At 36.1% G+C, this 20,423-nt stretch overlaps 1 protein-coding gene across 12 annotated transcripts in view; it reads right to left on the bottom strand.

Annotated features, from left to right (window-relative positions):
- The window catches only part of LOC129774637 (voltage-dependent L-type calcium channel subunit beta-1), a 422,247-nt gene that overhangs the window by 388,229 nt on the left and 13,595 nt on the right, over window positions 1-20,423 (bottom strand). The window lies entirely within an intron of this gene.

Genomic DNA, 20,423 nt, shown 5'->3' with positions numbered 1-20,423 from the left:
CCGCACGCAATGCCACAATCATTCATTATAGCAAAGTTGTTCATGCATCAGCGATATGAACAAAATGAAGTCGTTTGTTCATGTCATCAATATAATGAGGGAGGTGTGTTTCAAGTTGAAAAAAAGTCATTTACAGTGAAATAAAATCATATTCGTTACTCGTGAATATTTGTATTCTAAGACACTGGTTTCATCAAACCCAAATGAACGTAACAGATGTACTATCAATTCGGATTGACTTTGGAAGAGACCGCATACACATAATTCGCCTTGAAGTCGCAAAGTTTCCAGCAACGTTTTGATTATGGCAATTTTTTGGTACCTCAATTTTTAATGAATAACATTTTGATAACATGTCTCGATACAGTATAGTATGATGCATTTTCAGTATTTTTTGGTAAATTTTCATCTCGAAGCTTTTGAGAATGGCGTGCAAAAAATGAAAAGTACGTTTTTAACCATAGACCCTGTGGTAAACCACATAGGGGTTCAAAAAAATTGTCAAAATTTCTTATTTGGTATCCTATACAATACTTTCCTTAGAGCTGCTGATTTGGTTCGGGGGCACTTTTTGCTTCCTTTACATAAAACAGGCGTCTTTGTTATAATTCTCAATGAATCTTGCAATGAGAAAGTATTGTTTTCTTTTTTTTCTATTGAAATGAAACAAAACCATTTTTTTCCAAACTGTTGTAATATTATATTTAATCATAACATTCAATAAATAGTTATAAATTCACTCCTTACATTTTTCTGTTGAGTACTATTGACCAGTTTTTCGTAATCCAACGCCTCGTCCATCGTTAGCCAGCAATGGATACCAAATCATACCCACTTACTCGCGAAGCAAGAAGTGTCCATCTAATCCTCTCCTTTTCACGTGATTCTGCGGCTTGGTACATCGGAGCGAGGGGAAAATCACCAAATTACCAAAATATGCAAATGAAGAGTAACAAATTTTATCCATTTTGACATCATTTTTATGGTTAGTTCGGCAGCGCGTAAACGAGCATCAGTGTGAGCGGATTTTGAGGATGACTTTCAAATGCGTCTTCGACTCAATTCAAATGTGTGCGTGTGTGTGTGTGTGTGTCCGGGCGAATCTTGTTTTCTGGCGATTTGCATTTTGACGTGATTAGATGGCCTTTGGTACAACGCAACAAAAACGCAAAACATTTCGAAAACGAACTCTCACTTGCTCTCGGTTTAGCGGCGAATCGGATCGGACAAATTAACTCCAGTTATTCAAATTTTGACATTTCGAAACGCTAAAAATCGTAAAGTCTATCTATCGCGCAGGGGGCCTTACGCAAGTTCAATTTGGTTTTTTGGGAATTTTTACGAGGTTTCCGGGCGGTGGCGAAGCCAAGGTGTAGGAGGGAGGGCGTGATTGCAAGTGATCGGAGATGCACTAGGAACAGCTCGGAGCAATCTTTTTGCTATCCGATGAATGACATCGATAGAGATCCCCTGACCCGGACATTGCGTGATTTGGGAAAAATCGTAAAATCGTATGCTCGCTCGCTGTGCTTTGGAGACATTCACTTTGCGCAGATCGGGCGTAGCCTTAGAAGATTCGTAATAGAAAAAAAGGTGAGTTTGTTGACATTTTAACTAAAATCCCAGCTAAAAATGGATTTTCCGCATAATTAATCTAATATTTTGTTCATGGCCGTTCGTATTTTGCTTCCAGCTTATGAATGTTTTAGATCGAAAGTGCTTCAAGCATTTTGAATCTAGTTAAATTATTCCGATTTTTGTCCACAAGAAAGTTAGTAGTTAGTCATAAAAATATTTTGATACATTGAACTGATTCGATGGAATCCCGGTGGGGACCTCAGCTATCAAATCAATTCGACTAAATCTCAAGCATCTTCATTGCCCATCTCGTGCATACATTACCGTTTTATAGCTGCTTTATATATCCGGCGGCCGGGAGACAGCGGTCAAGAACCTTCGAAAAATTTAATTGGACTATTTAACCGGCCGCACCGCGTTTAGGGTTCAATCCAGTACCCGGCTGATGGCCCAAATTAATCCCGCACCAATCGAACGCCTGTGAAACCTGTTCTGTTCCGCTGCTGTTCGCGCGGTCCTCCAGTCGCAATCACGGTTTGATGGTTCATCTAATAATGCTAATAAAACCAAGGGAGCTGTAATAAGGGTTGAGTTGGTGTGAGTTGGGATCCATAAGCATTTCGATCGCCAACAAATACATAACCGCGTTTAATGTGATAACTATTGCAATATGGCTTTTAGCTCAGTCAGTAATTTTGTTATTTTTCCTCGAGATTTATTGTAAATTATGTTTACGATACTGCAACACTTATCAAATGTTAATTTAATATAAATTGGCAGAATAATAGTTATTGCAATGTTTTTTGCTAGGATGCATTTATAGTGTAAAGAGTTTGCCGTATCAATAACTTTAGACAATTCTGCAACTCCAACCAGTCATGGCTCTGACGTTCACTCAGATAGGATTTAAGAATTTTAACAGTGTTGCGCGGTACAAAAAAAAATACAGTCAACTCTCCCTAACTCGATATCCAAAGGGACCATCGAGTTAGGGAGGTATCGAGATACAGAACATTTTTTCCTATTTTTTTTTATGTCTCAAATTGTCATATATTAGGGTAAGTGTCCCAATTATGGTATGAATTTGAATTTTTGATTCATTCCCTTAAAGTGAAAAAACACCTTTCTCATATAAAAAAAAAATTTCCAGAATCTTTCAGGAGGTGATAGACGGTTATATTGCACGAAAAAATCCTTCTACGCATATGTTAGAATTTCAACGATGACAGACTTATAGAACTTTTTCTTTGTTTCGGATTCTGTTGGCTCAAACTGACTCTACATTGAAAAGTATGCTACGTAATCCGATTTTGTTGCTTTGAAAGATTTGAAAGATGAGAAAATTTAGTACAGGATATAGTAGTGGAACATCTAAATTAGTGGATTAAACATTTTTGAAGTGGAAAATTTAAGTTTTTTTTTATTTGTAATTATTAATTTTATCCTAAAAATTCATACTAAACTTGATTGTTTCTATCAATTAAATTAAAGCTCTCTAACCTCTCTACAATTTGTTCTTTGACGCCCAACTTCTATCTCTCTTAATTTCGCTGCAATATCGATATAAACAATTCCTGATGAAGATTCAATCAAAATCTTCAAAAATCGCGATTTTTAACCCACTGTACTTATAAAAGCCACTTCAATTTCACCTTAATGCTGAAAGGTTAATTTTTTTTCTTGAAATTATTCAAATTTGAATTATAAAAAAAAACTTTTTTTTTCAAACTGTATACAATCGAGTCCTAAATTTTACATAATCGAATCATATATAATCGAGTTTGTATATAATCGAGTCCAACTTGCATGAGGCACTAGGTTAACAAAGAAAATATTGATTAAGTATGTTACTCAAACTGAATTGTAACGATCACGCAGGAACTGTTCAATCACAAAGAAATGTTCGAATAGTTTCACAGGAACATTTTCAGTTGATTTCAATATTCTGGACATATTCTTCAGGTTTGATTAAACGTTCGAATTAACATCTCAATAGAACTACTATCTTAGGCGTTTTTCTCAGATTTTTCAACACTTTCCAGTATATCGGTATCTGGCATCAGATCACAGCAAATCACGTTTTGGTCCTTTTTACACTAATTATTAAAAGACATTGAGCAATCGAACGGTATTGTACCGTCGACATCAGCAAGCTCACGACGTATTAATTATGCCAGCGGAATATCACTCCCGTCCATGTTGGTTGTGCTTTGATGTTAGGAATTCCCAGTTTCTGGACAAATTCTCAAGCCATATCCCGAAGAATAGAAGAGGGGTAATTTATTTTGTCTAGCTTGACAAGACAAAAATTCATTGCCCAACCTTATATGCTTTTGGTCTAGATACAATTTTTCATTCCGATTCCATTTTTACTTTAGTTTCAGTAGTGTTGATACCGCACTTTGTGCAGTACTGAAATTTTTTGCAGCTTCAGACCCCTTCCGTCCATACTTTTCGACCTGCTCGATGATGCTCAAACGTTGCCCAATGGTTAGCGTTTTGATTGTTCGCTTGAAAGGTTTCTCGTGGTTTTCCATACTTGAAAAGAAATTGTTTGATGACACGAACACTCCGTCTTCACTTTCAAGAACAATTGAGGGGCTCAGAATGCAAGGAGTGTAAGTGACTTGATCGATTTCTCTTCATCAACTTTTTATTTAGTTAATAACTCAACTGCAAAAACTTTCCAATTTAAGTTTGCTATAGAATCCGATAGATGAGGTTCCGACCTATTTTCCACATTGGTAAATACAGCTGGGAATGTATTTGCAGCTAAGTTATGACCCAAAGAGAGAGTCGATGTAGACAAATCGATCAAATCACTTACACCCCTTTGATTCTAAGCCTCTCAATTGAAATCTGAGGTAATAACGCACAAAAACATGTACGCGAAAATCAATCGAGTTAGGAAGGTGAAAATCCATGGAAAAATGAATCAAAACACATCGAGTAAGAGAGGCATCGAGTTAGGGAGGTATCGTGTTATGGAGTGAAGAATGCTTGTAAAATCGAAGGTGCCATGAAATCCATCGAGTTAGGGAAAATATCGAGATACAGAACATCGAGTTAGGGAGAGTTGACTGTATTTCCAAAGTTTAATAATTTCTTTTCAGGGTCCGTTTTAATTTTCATTCAAATGTGTTCGTATGTGTTTTTCAGAAAATTTCAAGAACTGCGGGGCACGAAAACATCTAACAAATTTTTGAAAAATATTTTTTTAATTCCATTTTTTTGAATTAAAATATTTTTTTATTTTCCAAAAATCTAAAATTGTATTGTATTCATGTGTTCGTTAAAAATGCCCCTAAACATTATCATCGGTGCTATGGAAAATATTGTATAGGCTACCAAATTAGAAAATAATGTAATTTTTCTGAATCCCTATTTGGTTCACTATAAGAGTTATAATAAAAAAAAACATAATTTTAATTTTTTCTCGTAATTCTCAATAGGCTGGGGAATGAGAATTTGAACCTTGAAAAATTAAAAAAAAAAATTCATCAAAAGTATGTTTTTGAAATTTAAAAAGCTTTTAGTGTTTCAAAATTTTCTACCTTTTTTATTTTCAGATCCATCAAAACATAATTTTCACTAAAATGTACGTGTTTTTAATATGTGGTTCTTTTCAGAATTTTAGACTGTTGTGTGGTACAATTTTTTGGTAATTCGATATTCTTTCGATTTTTTTTTAAATGTGTCCCAATTTTTCCTAATTTTTCCCGTCAGCATTTTTTTAATTCTCATGAATTCGATGATTTTATGATGTTCGTGGATTCAAATTTATAATACTAATCAGTTAAAATTTATTAGATACTAAATTTGTTTTTGTTATCAATACCTTCAAACATTCACGTTTTCTTACTAAGCGCAAGTTCATGAGTCCAATCGCAGAACTGTTCATTGATTGATCTTCTAATCGACCCCGTTGAATTTACCTTTTACTTCGAACTTCTGCCCTTCTAATTTGAACGCTTCTACCAAAAATCATCATTATAATATCAGATTATTTTCAGATACAATTCTCGTTCAAGATTTTTCCACCAATTGCAAATAACATGTTTCTCCGTTACATGGAATAAATGTTTGATACAGAAAATATGATATAATAAAGATAGACCCCTCCCCTCTTCATCCCTTAGAGAGGGGGTAGGAGTGTCGAACCGTCATAGAAACATTTATTGCATCCTAAAACCTCCACATGCCAAATTTGGTTTCGTTTGCTTGATTAGTTCTCGAGTTATGCAAAAATTTGTATTTCATTTGTATGGTAGACACCCTTAGGGAGGGGGGAAGAGTGTCGAACCACCTTAGAAATGTTTCTTCCCCATAAAACCTCCACATGCCAAATTTAGATCCGTTTGCTTGATTGATTCTTGAATTATGCGGAAATGTATGCTTCATTTGTATGGCAGAAATTTGTGTTTCATTTCTATCGCAGAAATGAAATTTTTCATTTCTTCCCGTTATTGTTGTCCACTACACCTACACACACCAAGATAAAAATATGTACAAAAAATATTCTAATACCTGAAAGTGTAGCTTCAAAATGATGTGCATCCCATCGATATGCGTTCATTTTTCACGAAGTTACAGCATGCCAAAAATCATCTAAAATTTCTGACTTCGCATTCTGTTCCTCTAAATTTCTTGTCGAGTGTATTAACTTAACACGCGCAACACTGTTAAAATTCTGAAAAAAACCACAAATATCTAAAAAAAGCGTAGAAACAGATTGAAATACGAATTAGAGCAGTACTAAATTTCTCACACTCTTAACTATTTTTTTCGATATTTCTAGATTTCTTTTAATACTTCAATTTTTTACGAAAAAATATTTTAATAACATTTCTCGAAACATCATAGTTAGTTACATCTTCAGTATTTTTTTGAAATTTTTATCTCGAAGCTATTGAGAATAGAGTGCAAAAATTTTAAAGGAAACATCATCAGGAACTTTGCTAAAAATTGAGAAATGTGGCGGAATTTTTTTTTGCAAAAATTTATCTAAATTAATTTTTTTATATACTAAAATGCTGCTAAAATTTTTCAAAAGATGTTCCTTATCTAAAGTTTCATTGATAGTTTTCAAAAATTGAGCTAATTTAATCACAACTGGTTTCTAACTTATAGGTGGCTAGCGAACATCGAACCGGCTTCGAATGTTCTAAGGATGTGTTTCCTAGCATAAGCTTTTATTTATGTTCTTATTGTTTAATGAAACTATAACTACTTATGAGCTTAATATTGCCAGTTGCACTGAAATGAGTATATTTTTTGAAAGACTTATGACTATTTGAACACTGGGAAAATTTTGCTAGTTTCATTCTTTATATTTATGTCTAAATACCTACAATACAAAATTGAAATTTTTTTGAACAACTGACATTGCCTGTCAATACTTGCCGTGTTTACGTTGAAACAAAATGACATTCATTAGTGAGCTTCGCAAGGACTTACAAATGAACTGAGTCACATTTGGTATTTGATTTCAAATTCTCAGGAAAAAATCTTGTTCTCACGAGGAAGCCGTTGCAACCGGTATCTCAAATCTCCTTTCTCTCGCTCGAAGATTCACATTTTTGTCGTTATTTTCGTGTTCATTATTACGTACACAAGCATATATTATTGTTCTCCCCGGCTAGATCCGTACCGTTCTCGTGTTAAAATACATGTCGTTCGATCGTCGCTCTCTGTCCTTCTCGTGATTGTGGATACTGGATTTTTTTTTTGTTCATTGGAAACATTTTTCCTCACCTGCCCCCTCATCCCTGACACACATGAGATATTGACGCTCAAAGAGAATAAACTTTCGGACAGTTGCTCCGCACCGTTCAAATGCCGTCACCAAAAAAAAAAATAACGCGGCCTGGCCTTCGTCCACGCGAAGGCGGCGACAGGGAGGAGCAAACGGATCAAATAGTAAAGCGTGTGATTATATTTTTTATATTTCAGATTTTTGTTGTTTTTCATTTCTCCGCTTCCCGCACCCTCGCGTGCGCTTTATCTAGCCCCTATAATCATTTGAATAATTTAAAATATTTTAGTTTTTTTCTGTCCGGTGGTACCCTTCTCGCGCTCCGCCTCTTCTTCCCAATCAAACAAGCACACACAGAGTGTTACAGTCGAATTTGTGGATCGTCCTCCCCGCGAGGGATGCTGGATGCTGTTTGCTCTCACGGTACCGGGCGCGAGATCAGCGACACACTTGAGGCCATTTGTCGCGGAGCGCATTACCAAATCATTACCGGTTGTTATCGGGCGTAATCTTGCATATATTAGTGGCGAACCGAAAACAACGGGCTCCGAAATACTGCGTGCTTGATTAGCATCTCCTATACCGACGACCGACGAGCACAATTAGTATCTTTTTACGGTTCGGGTCATCCATAGGATATTGATCATCATCGTCGTTTTGGGATCTGTAGTTTTCTTCGAACCTGTTACATTAGGAACTAGTTTTCTTGTGTGTAGTTTTAGTTAATTATTTACGCTGAAATTTATACGCTGTTGAGTGGACTGATACTGCATGACATTTATTATCACCTCCAATAGTTTCACCTATTCATGTTTCGGCTAACGATGAGACGATATTTAACCCTGCTGAATTGTATTTCCACATTAATCACTTTGTCCTCTTGTGTTATGTGCCTCACATAAATTTTTCTTCTAAAATTTACTAACTTTCTATGTAAATGTTAAATTTACATGATTGCAGAATTTTTAAAAATATATTTAGGTTAGAAGTACACAACTTAGTAGCGAAACGGCTCCACTACAGGCAAAAATTTAGAGAATTTTTCCAGCACTTTAAAAAAAAATAAAAGAAGTAAACTTAGCACACAAAACGTTCTTCTATCAAATTTCCAGCATTTTGGTTGAGAAATACATTTCAAGCTAGTAATTTTCAATATATATATGAAATGAAATGACCAATGAAAATGATCATCTCGATTTTCAAAAAGTTACCCCATAAAAAATGTTCACCACCTCGAAAAAATATCAGCTCAAAAAATCAGCTCAATCGGACTTAAGGGAGAGTGGCGCAAAGCGGTCAAATTTTGAATTTTTTGAAAATCAAAAAATCACCCAAGGAGGTCCCGAGATCATGAAAACAATAAAAAACGAATACAATCAATAATAACGAAAACATAATTCAAATTTTCTGCAACTGTAGCAATTTTCCAGAAAAGACCATTGGCTTTAACTTAATATGTCGAACATCTCAATTGGTCCAGTGGTTCAAAATTTATGAATTTTTGAAAAAAATCATTTTTGGCAAAAATGCGAAAAAATGATTTTTCGGGCCACCCTAAAATGGAATGGTGACCCTAACAAAAAATAAAAAATACGGTCTAATAATTTGCGATAAACATCAAAACTACCACTTTTGACGAAAGTCTGAGAACCACTACATTGGTTTTGCATGGAATGGCTGTATCTGTAAAAATTTTGTAAAATTTTTTTTTAGAGATAACACCAGATCACGGCGTTTTATGCATTTTTAAGTCATTTGGCATCGAAAAAAAAATTCGATTTTCTAAATTTCCTTAGATTTTCGTGGATCAAAAAATCAAAACTTTGAGCGCTTCGAGGCACCCCTAAATCATGTCCGATCGAGTTGAAACTTTGCACAGGTCATTTTTTTGGGCCAATAATCAAAATGTACATGGTCGGTTTTTGAAATTTGACTTGATCATTTTCGCTGCCACCCTAATGTATAAGCATCATCAAACACACGAGACTTGCAAATGTTTATGAACATTTACAGTGAATGTAGAATTTGCAGAAAGTTATAGTGAGTAAATATAATATTTTTCATAAACAAATTGAAAATTATGTACATTTTACAATTTGTTTTCAATAAAGGCGAAAATGCAAACAAGGCCACTGAAATTAGTTTTTATGGTACCGATACTGTAACAGTTAATGACGTGCATTTTTCTTATTAATTTTTTTTTTGTTTTTGTTGTCTAACTTATTGACTAGGCGAACCTAGCCAGAACTTTCACCTGCCCCGGGCTTCTTAATGTCAAAGAGGACTAGATTCTCAAAATGCACGTATCTGCATGCTGCATGCTGCGGCCAATCGCGCAGGTGCTAAGGATGACCGACTTTTGGATGCCGGTCAATTCCTTCTCGATGATCAGCACCTTTATCGCTCCCAGAAGCGTCTTTGGGGCAGTTTCAGTTTCAGAGAGAATAACTGGACCATTTCTGAGAACCTCCCTTTGCCCTAACAGTTCCTTGAATTATTTTTTCCAATGGTCGGTATTTGCATTTTTTTACAAGACTGTGGGGCTCCTCCAGTGTTTGTTTAGTTGCACGAGATGTCATTACCACGGATCACCACAGACAATCTTTCAGAAAGTATAATGTTGACAAGGCAAGCTAAATTAAATAAACGAAAGAAAAGAGTTGACCGAGTGATTCATATTTCAGTAGTGAATTTTTCCGGAATGTTCGTGTTAATCTCTCTATTTTTATCTTTATGAGTTTACTATTGGAAATAGAAAGTGTTATTAATTAATGGTATTCGTCGTCTTGCTTTTGAATTGTCAAAAAAAAGTAAAACACCATTTCAATGAGAAACAGGTAATTAATAATAATAAAATTTCTAGACCGGAATCCGAACCATACGTTCCGCCAACCTGGGACTACATCAGCAGTGAGAGCTATAAGGTTCAATAAGTCAAAAGTGAAGAGTTTTCGTTTGCAGTTGAAATACATGAGTTTGTTTGGTTTTTTATCTTTGGAAATCTCTTCAATCGAGTTACGTATCATTTGCAATTATTCCCCCTCCCTCCTCTTGAAGTGTCCACATATATACCGAAAGCCTCTTGAAATCAATGTAACAAGTTTTCATCTGTTTCTCCAATGTACCGATTTTACCCCGACAGATCGCGCGTTTTTTGACATTTCAATAATATCAATATTTTGACATTTCAATAATAAACACGAAATTGTTTTGGAGGAATTTAATTTTGTTTTTTTTTAAACAATCACGTCCACAGTTTTCTTTTCAACAAAAACTCAAAAGTACCAGAGATGCTTGATCGGATAAGGTATATACAAATAGCACTAAGAAGTATCAATAGCTAGAATAGGGTAAAAATCTTTGGTAAAAAAGTGTCAAACAAATTTACGATAAATGGACAAATACATCAATGACAGAATAATAGAGAAATTACATATAGTTATATTTATCTATGCAATCAGAAACCCCATTTTTGTCTTAAATATATCAATTTAGCATTGAATAGAACGCACAACCAGAGATGCCAACCTTCCTGATTTTTCAGGATTTCCCAAACTTTTTGGCACGCTCCCTGATATCCTGACAAACACTCAATTTTACCTGATTTTTATAAAATAATCCTGATTTTTCCTGATTTTTTACTTTTTGCTTAATCAGAAAAAAAACCATATAAATATACTGGGAGTTTTACTGGTTGTGTATGAGAACTGTAATAATAGTCTACATTAAAAAGCTTTCCGGTCCGCGCTTATATAATGCTTACTCTTCCTTTCGATTATACTGTATCTGTTCGCATTTTCGAAGGTACAGTGTCGACATTTTTTGAATTTTGTAGTTAACGTGAAAGAAATATAATATATAAGAATCATATGCCCGAAGGTTCTCGCAATTCAATCTCAATAAAACGAAGATTAGAAACAGAATTGGAACGGAAACGATGAAAGGAATATTAGCGACCAAAAATTATGTACAGTTAAATATAAACGATACAGGTTTCATTACATGTTCGCAGCAAATAACATCCAAGTATAACAATCGACGTACAAGAATTTAAGAAGTATGAACGTGTAAGCATCTTTTTTTTATTAAACTGTAATTATTATTAAAAAGTGTTTTATTTGTTGAAGAATATATAGGGTTGGGGGAAAAGAATTGTGGTATCGAAATTTGACGCATTATTTAACGTACTTAAAACTATCCAATTTAAGTCAAATATGCGCCGTTTTGTTTGCAAACTTGTTGCCATTTAGAAGGCAACTTCATTATCCCTCCCTTATAAACCCCCCCCCCCCCCTCCTTATTTGCAAAAAACTCAGACAGCCGATTTCCGCAGGCCCTTTTGAGGCCAACTTAGTATCACCAAGAGCGTTTTGCATGGACCGGAAGAGTTGATAATCACTTGGAGCCAGGTCCGGACTATACGGTGGGTGCAATAGGACATCCCATCCGAGCTCCCGTAGCTTCTGGCGGGTCATCAAAGATGTGTGAGGCAGAGCGTTGTCCTGGTGGAAAACAACACCATTCCTATTGATCATTTCTGGCCGCTTCTGGTCAATCGCCTGCTTCAAACGGTCAAGCTGCTCACAGTAAAGAACCGATTTGAGGGTCTGGCCATAGTTGAGCAGCTCATAGTGGATGATTCCTTTCCAATCCCACCAAACACACAACAAAACCTTTCTGGTCGTCAATCCGGGCTTGGCGATGGTTTGAGTCGGCTCACCGCGCTTCGACCACGACTTTTTTCGCTTTAGGTTGTCGTACGTGATCCATTTTTCATCACCTGTCACCATCTTCTTCAAAAATGGGTCGAGTTCGTTCCGTTTCAGCAGTGCATCGCAGGGGTTGATTCGGTCTAAAAGATTTTTTTACGTCAACTCGTGTGGCACCCATACATGCAGCTTCTTTTGGAATCCAATCTTCTACAAATGGTACCAAACGGTTTTATGGTCTATACCCAGTTCCTGGTCAATCGAGCGAGTGCTCACACGCCGGTCTACTTGGATGATTTCAACGATTTTATCGGTTTCCACGACGATTGGCCTACCAGTACGGGGTGTATCTTCGACAGCCACTACACCAGAACGAAATCGATCAAACCAACCCTGTGCTGTGCGAATCGTTACAGTATTGGGTCCATAAATATCACGAATTTTTTCGGCCACCATCGTTGCAGTTTTACCTCGCAGGTAGTCAAAACGGAAAATATGGCAAATTTATTGCTTGGTGGACTTCATCTTTGACGCGCTATAACTTGTGACTGAAAAGGACAATCACACCACTGTCCAAACGACACTTGTAGCACAGATTGTCGTCTTTAAATAGCCGTATAGTATGACCCGATGCGATAAGTACAACACAAGATATGTTTAAGTGTTGCCATATATTGACAATATACGACATTTCTTTTTCCTCAACCCAATGTATTAAACTGTTTGTAAAGCAAGAAGTTGCAAGAATGATCCGTGAGACACGACAAATGAATTAGCAGGTTCACTACTTATGTTTAAAATCTCCGTTCATGTGCATCAATTGAAACATGGTAACGTAAATCGTTACGACTTGTGCGTTTCATCTATGCATCGATTTTTTTTTAAAGAAAATCGTGGCGGTTGATAAAAACGGGTCATTTTTACCAATCCGACTGACCCGGTCTCCACCTGAAAAAAAAAATGATCTGGTTCAGGTGGTATTGGAGAGGAATTCTGTATTGTGAGCTTCTACCAAGCAACCAGTCGATACATTTCCACAAATACTGCTCGCAACTGGACAAATTAGCTTCCATAATTAGATAATGTTTAGAATTGTTGGGCTACCTGAAAGATTTCAGAACTTCCTGAATTGTTGCAAAACAAAACTGTGCATATAAAATTAAAAAAATAATACTTTTCTTTTCTCAAAAATGGGTACGAACTTTCCGGGCAACCCAATATGAGCTATCCTGACTTTCCCTGATTTTTTTTTCATTCTCCCTGATTTTTCAAAAAAAATAGTTGGCAACCCTGCGCACAACACATATTTTACGAAGATACACTAACATGAATCTAGACAATTACAGAAAATGTATTTCATTATTTATCTGAAATCTGCTTTCATTCGGACAACTACCAACCATCCAAATCGTCAAAATTAGCTCTCATGCGATCTACTGGTTTAAACTCACCTTTCTGAAATATTTGAAAAAAAATCGACACAAAAATACAATTCAAATACCAAATCCAAAAATCCATTTTTTTTTGTGAAACAAAGTCAAGGATTGCCGAAGTAGCAATATTTTATTTTAAGAATATAATTCCCAAAATGATATTTTTGAAACTATTATTGAATTTTAAAAATGGAACAATTCTATAAATCCATTTGGTGTATCCTATAATATACATATATAGATATTCAAACTGTCATGAGTTATATATTTCCATTTGATTTGCAATCCGACAAAGTTTGAAAACGATTTATGTAAATTGCGTTAATTATATTTAAATTATTCTAAAGTTAGCAAGATACGCCTCATTTCATTCCAATGGATTTTATCTTCTTTATTCAATTCCACAAATCAACACGAGCATCGAGTGGTTGAGCCAAATGAAAACGCATTATTTATAAATAATAACATTCAAAGTTACTCTCCGAGAGGAGGACCTCAGCCCGATTTCATCTTCCAAATATTCACCTTAATTTCGCCAGACCGACACTCGGAATTAATGTTTTCCTAGCTGCCCCCATGTGTTAATGTAAATGAGGCCAACTTGCTAGAGAGATAACCACTCGCCAACGAGAAGATACGTATTATTTTCGACCACGACTCTATAATGACCATAAGGTCCGCCCGAGAGAGAGAAAAAACATGGGGAGTGTCATACCCCCGTGGAACGGCGGGACGCAGGCGCACGGAGAGAAGACCTGAAATCTAATATCGAACAATTATTTTAATTTTTGTTCCATGTGACCGTTTTGGGGTTTGCTGAACCCAACTTTCAAATAAGTGGAAGACCATATCGTTTTCGATCCGATGTATTGACACTCACCGGCTCACTAACCCACACATGGAAACCCGCCTGGGACCTGGGAATAATTAATGTAGTGCGCGGCAAGACGCAAACAGTGGTGAAGTTGCTTAATTTGAAGCTGGTGTCTTTTCCTCGCGACTTTTGGTCCCGCTTCCCGCTTCTTTTAATACAATTTATTTGAATATTTTAACAAATCCGGCTTTCTGTGGCCTCTGTGGCTTGAAGATCTGTGTGCTTCGAGCTTTGGATGCTGTTATAAGCAGCGAGACCATGGAAGGCACAAAGAGAGAAAAGGAAAATTTATAATACGAATTTATTTATTGATAGAAATATTTTGATAAAAAAAATTAAATACCTGGTCTAAGCTAGGTGAAACCCCCGTAAAAATCGAGTGTCTTCTTCTGCCGTAACCTGTGCCCCGCTCCTCCACTGCCAACATCAGTACCAAACCATTGATATCCCTCGCTTTTGACGTTATTTTTTGGTAAAAACTTTTCGATTTGAAATTTTATTGCTTTATGGCTTTAATTTATCGAACACCATCCCGTGCCGCATCCCTTTGTCCCCATTAGTGCATACGGTGGGCAGCAGAGGATGTAGCATCGAGCATCGGGAAGACGCAAATGCTAATAGGTGAGACCCGGCATAGGATGGACGGAATTTATCCGAAAAAGACAGAACAGTTCAGCAGCATCAGCAGCACCGCTGGGATAAAATGAGAAAAAATGTGTCTAATCAATGTTGAATTTGAAGACGCGGTATAAAATGAAATCACGAATTTTTATAGCTTTTTACATTTCCTCTTCTCCCCCTGCCACTGTTCTTCGCTCCTAGCCAACACTGCGTGCGCCTGGGTGAAGAGATTACTTATTGGTCAATTCGATTTATGTCTCCCGACCGGAATATGGCCGAACTGTGTGTGAGCGTGTGTTTACCCGGTGTCGGGACGTTGGCACATATTTGGAGTGTAATGAACCTTCACTGGATGAGCCTAGTAAGCGGTAGATTCAGACGAGGCTCGTGATGTTGGGCTGAGCGAGAGAGAGAGAGATAGACGCTATCGGGAGTTGCCGAATTCATTAATATGGTTTTTATATGTCCGAATGTAGATGTAGAAAACTACAGTTCTAAATGAGTATTATCGAACAGAACATTATTCTCTATTTGGGTCATTCAACTCGTTCGCAGGTCATTTTTGTCTCCATTTTGGTTTCGATACAGAGGAAGTGGTTTTTTCGGAGTTGTCGAATTCTCATCTCACGATCTACTAGTTAACTCAGACGAAAATAATGCACTGCGAACTAACGCATCACTTGTTGATATAATTAGATGATCTTTTCATTCTCTTTTTTCCTTTTATATCATAAAACTAGCTGACGCGACGAACTTCGTCCCGCCCAAAATAGATTTTTTGATTTGAATACTTTCAAACATCCACGTTTTCATACTAAGTGAACGTTAGTGAGTCCAATCACTGAACTCTTCATTGGTTGATTACCCTTTGACCCTTTACAAATTCCTTTTACTAGAAATTGTCTAGTACTTACTACAAAAGTTCATCCTTATAATATAAAATTATTTCCAGACACAATTCTCGTTCAAGATTCTTCAAGCATTTTGAAATAACATGTTTCTCCGTTGCATGGAATACTTGTTTGATACAGAGAATATTACAAAATAAAGACAGCTCAAATCGGACCATTCCTTCCTCGGGTTTAGGGCACACCAACACATTTGGTCTTCCATTTTTGTTTATATAGATAGAAGATATAGGAATGCGTTATTCCGTCTGAAAATCCTTTTCCACTTTGAACAAAAATCAATTTCGTTAGCGCCAGCATCAAATGGACTAACAACGCTTAGCTAATTGTAGAACATATGGGAATTCAATTTTCCGAGTTTTCCGATTTTTCTCTCCGCTATATTGATCTACGGGAAGAGACGAATACAACGAAATATAGATGACTCAAATTGAACCATTCCTTCCTCGGGTTTTGCGCTTACCAACACATTTGGCATTCCATTTTTATTTATAGATATAAGATATGGAAATGCGTTATTTCGTCTGATAATCCATTTCCACGTACGAACAAAGATCAATTTAGATAGCGCAAATATCGAATAAACTAACAACGCTTATTATGATGTAATTTTCGAACATGTGGGATTTAAATTTTCCGAATTTTCCGACCTTCCTTCACGATTTTTCGGTTTTTCTCTCCACTATATTGATCTACGGGAAGAGACGAATACAACAAAATACAGGAGGCTAAAATCGGACCATCCCTTCTTCGGGTTTTCCGCTTACCAACAGATTTTGCCTTACATTTTTATTTATATAGATACACTGCTCTGGTAAGCAGCCTAGAAAGAATGATGAATTTTGGAAGCAATCACCTATACTGTTCGATGCAAAACTGAATCTATGAATAAAGCGGATAGCGTGTTGTCTCTGGAACGTCGCAAACGTTGGCACTGGACATTTAATTCTGCTTTGATCGTTATTGTCGACTTAGGCCAAGCCGCTGCAGGTCAATAAAACCATTCAGTACCGCTTTTCCAAAGTGAGCTGATCAGGAGGTATACCACTCCACCCCCCCCCCCCCTCTCTAAGAGGGGGCTGTCATACTAATGAAACACAAATTTTTGCATAACTCGAGAACTAATCAAGCAAACGAAACCAAATTTGGCATGTGGAGGTTTTAGAATGCAATAAATGTTTCTATGGTGGTTCGACACTCCTCTCTCAGGGTGGGCTGACATACAAATGAAAAACAAATTTCTGCATAACTCGATAACTAATCAAGCAAATGGAGAAAAATTTGGCATGTGAAGATTTAGGGGGCACGAAACGTTTCTATGGTGAATAGACACTTCTCCCCCCTCTCTAAGGGGAGAAGAGGGGAGGGGTCTGTCTTCTTGTTATTCAATATAACGAAGAAACATGTTATTTGTATGTGGTTGAAAAATCTTGAACGAGAATTGTGTCTGAAAATAATCTGATATTATAATGATGAATTTTAGTAGAAGTACTACGATTTTTTTTAGTAAAAGGCGAATTCAACGGGGTCGATTAGAAGATCAATCAATGAACAGTTCTGCGATTGGACTCATGAACTGGCGCTTAGTAAGGAAACGTGAATGTTTGAAGGTATTGATAACAACAAATTTTGGGCGGGACGAAGTTTACCGGGTCAGCTAGTACGTAATAAAACAGTGTTATCATATCAATCATAGGAATTTATTTTCTCGTTGAAACAAATCGCTAAAATCGCATTCTTTTTATGATGTTCATAGTGTACTACCCCTTTAACACTCCTATACTCGCGCATTGGTCTGTCAGACCGAGAAATCAATAATTCTCGCTTAACTTTTGAAAAGGTCCTATGTAACAAAAGTAAACCAATCGAGTTAATGGATGCACGCTCTTAGTTTTCAATCATTGAATGCATTACAAAAACAATCGTTCATGTATCTATCTTCTTCATCTTTTTATCGCCGATACAAAAAATATCCAATGTGCAGATTCGTATTTTAAGCACTCGGCTGTTACTTCGGACGCCACTTTCCTCCGACGCTCGGAACGTCCGAAGTAACAAAGCAGTCAAAACAACACAAAGTCGTACTTCGGTCGTTTTGGGTTTTTGCTTCTTACAGGCGTTGTTAGCGATTTCAGTGCAATTCAACGAGTGATGACATCAATAATATGTCTTTAGAACGAAATGCTGATATTTGAATTGCTGTTTAGTAGTTAGTTTCAGATTCGCATCGTGCAACGTAATATGTCCAATGTGCAAACGCGGCAGTCAAAACGTCCAATGTAACATTTTTCGTTCCTAGGCTTCAAATTTAAGCTCAAATCACTGAACAACAGTTACGATTGGTTTTCAGAGTGATTCTTGACGGCTAGTGGTGAAAGTAGCGATAGAGATCGATACCTTTCAATACAATTCGCAGATTAATGTTCGGGTCTTCAACTTCGTTTTTCTCGAATTGACGAAAATGTTACATTGGACCTTTTCTCAGAAAATATCAACACTACGTCTTTGCGATTCTATCTGGCTTCGTTATTCGTCGTTCATCATCGTTTAGCGTATCGCATGTGTTGGTACAGAGGGGACGTGTGCCACTTTTTTAACACTTTCGGTCTGACACACCGACGCGAGTATAGGAGTAACTTTTTTGGACAAGTGTCTTTTTCGTATTCTAGAATATTGTTGAATGAAATGTATAAGTTAATGTTAGTGCCGTGGAATATTTATTGAATATAATGCATAAGATCATTCTTATTTGATTTCAGTCCCTTTTGTAACTGGATAGAACGGATCCATATATTGACTATTCGTCAATATATTCGTCGATAGATTTATACATTCAAAAGCAAAATATAAATGTTTGACTTTCGTATAGTTTTTCGCTAAATATAATGGTCATACATATACAAACACTTGTGGAATAATTTCACTTGTGGAAGAATTGTAAACAGTAAACTATAAACTAATCGGTAGCTTATGGTAATTTTTAACAGTTACAGTTTCGGGAATATTTTTTTTATAATCGACAAGAAAATAAGAAAATGAAAAGGAAATTCCTAGAAATCCTTTTATATCATCTCTTTATGCCCCATCTAAAAAAGCATTAATTCTTAGTTTATCAAGAAACAGAGACAAAGAATATTAGAAATATGCAAACTTTATATTCCAGAACCTTTATCATCTGGTAATTATCTATAAGGTTGTTATACATTCTTCTTTTCTATAAAAGACCCGAAAACCACGCAACAACTGCATGAAATGTAAAAAATATGTTTGTTTCGAGCATGCGGATATGCTATGTTCTGATTCTTACTCCAATGAAACCACAATCGATTAATACGTTTTTATGTTATTTTATAGCTCTTAATACTTCCATGAGTTATATTCATTTGCATACCTTCAGTTAATAACAGTGAAAAATGCGAATTTCGTTATTTGTGTTGGAGTATCAAAAAATACTCAACTTTAAAGGAGGCTGAATTAGATGACTATTAGAACATAATAAGGACAAAAATACATATTTTTTGGAGTTTTTTCATTCAATCATACCCTCTTCTTCAAATAAATGCCAATAAAGCCTGAAAAATACACAATGGCAACATTACATAGAAGTTCAATTTTCAGTCTGTGACACCGTGCGCGAGTATACGTGTTATGATTTTTCACGCAAGTACAGGAGGGTTAAAGAACTGTTTGTTCTTTATTTTGCATTGTTGGAGTTGCCCTCTTCAAATGGAGGAACAACGTTGTCTCCTGAGAAATAAGCCAAAACGACGAACCAAAACACAAACGGAAACATGGAAACAATGGTGGCTTCTTTTTCTTTTTCTCCTCGTTTCCCTCAGATGAAACACGATACACGATGGAGAGCTACGATGGTGATATAAGTGTATTCAAACTGTAGTTCGCTGCTACTTTAGTCGCCTTTTTGGGTCGGTACAATTTGGCGAGCACAAATTGGACCAATCAAAACGTAGGATTTAGCGCGATTAGATAATGCTTGATATTTCACAATGATTCAATCATTTTGCATAAATAAAATTAGTTTTCTAAATTGAGTTTGACGCGTAGAAATATTTTCAATCGATTGCTGCACACATATTTGTGATCTATCAAGGAATGATCGAATTTTAAGAGCTTTTCCGCACCTTTCATTATTTCTTACATGGTTAATTTTTAGATATTCATCTTACGCCCCCTACTTTCTTGTTGAATGTAGTCCTACGTTAGTAAAAAAAAAGAAATGAAAAACCAATGGTGTTTTATGTACATTTGTCAACATCGATGTAAGGAAACCGGAGAATGCCGAATTTCTTCTGTTTATGTTAGAATACATTTCATTAAAAGCTGACAATTTTTGCGACAACATTCGTGTAGTTGGGCTATTGCAAGAAATTCCAATAATTGACTACATATTCTGTCGATAAAGTCTCATGAAAATCGACCTACAAACAAGTTTTAATATTTTAATATTTGTTGACTTCATTTTTCAAAGCAGTTTCATCTAGTTCGTTACACTTTTTACATCGATTAAAAAGCGAAAAATTTCCT

The sequence above is a fragment of the Toxorhynchites rutilus genome, chromosome 3 (assembly GCF_029784135.1).
Source record: "Toxorhynchites rutilus septentrionalis strain SRP chromosome 3, ASM2978413v1, whole genome shotgun sequence".
NCBI classification, from domain to species: Eukaryota; Metazoa; Arthropoda; class Insecta; order Diptera; family Culicidae; genus Toxorhynchites; species Toxorhynchites rutilus.
This window is presented reverse-complemented; position numbering and strand designations above follow the sequence as displayed.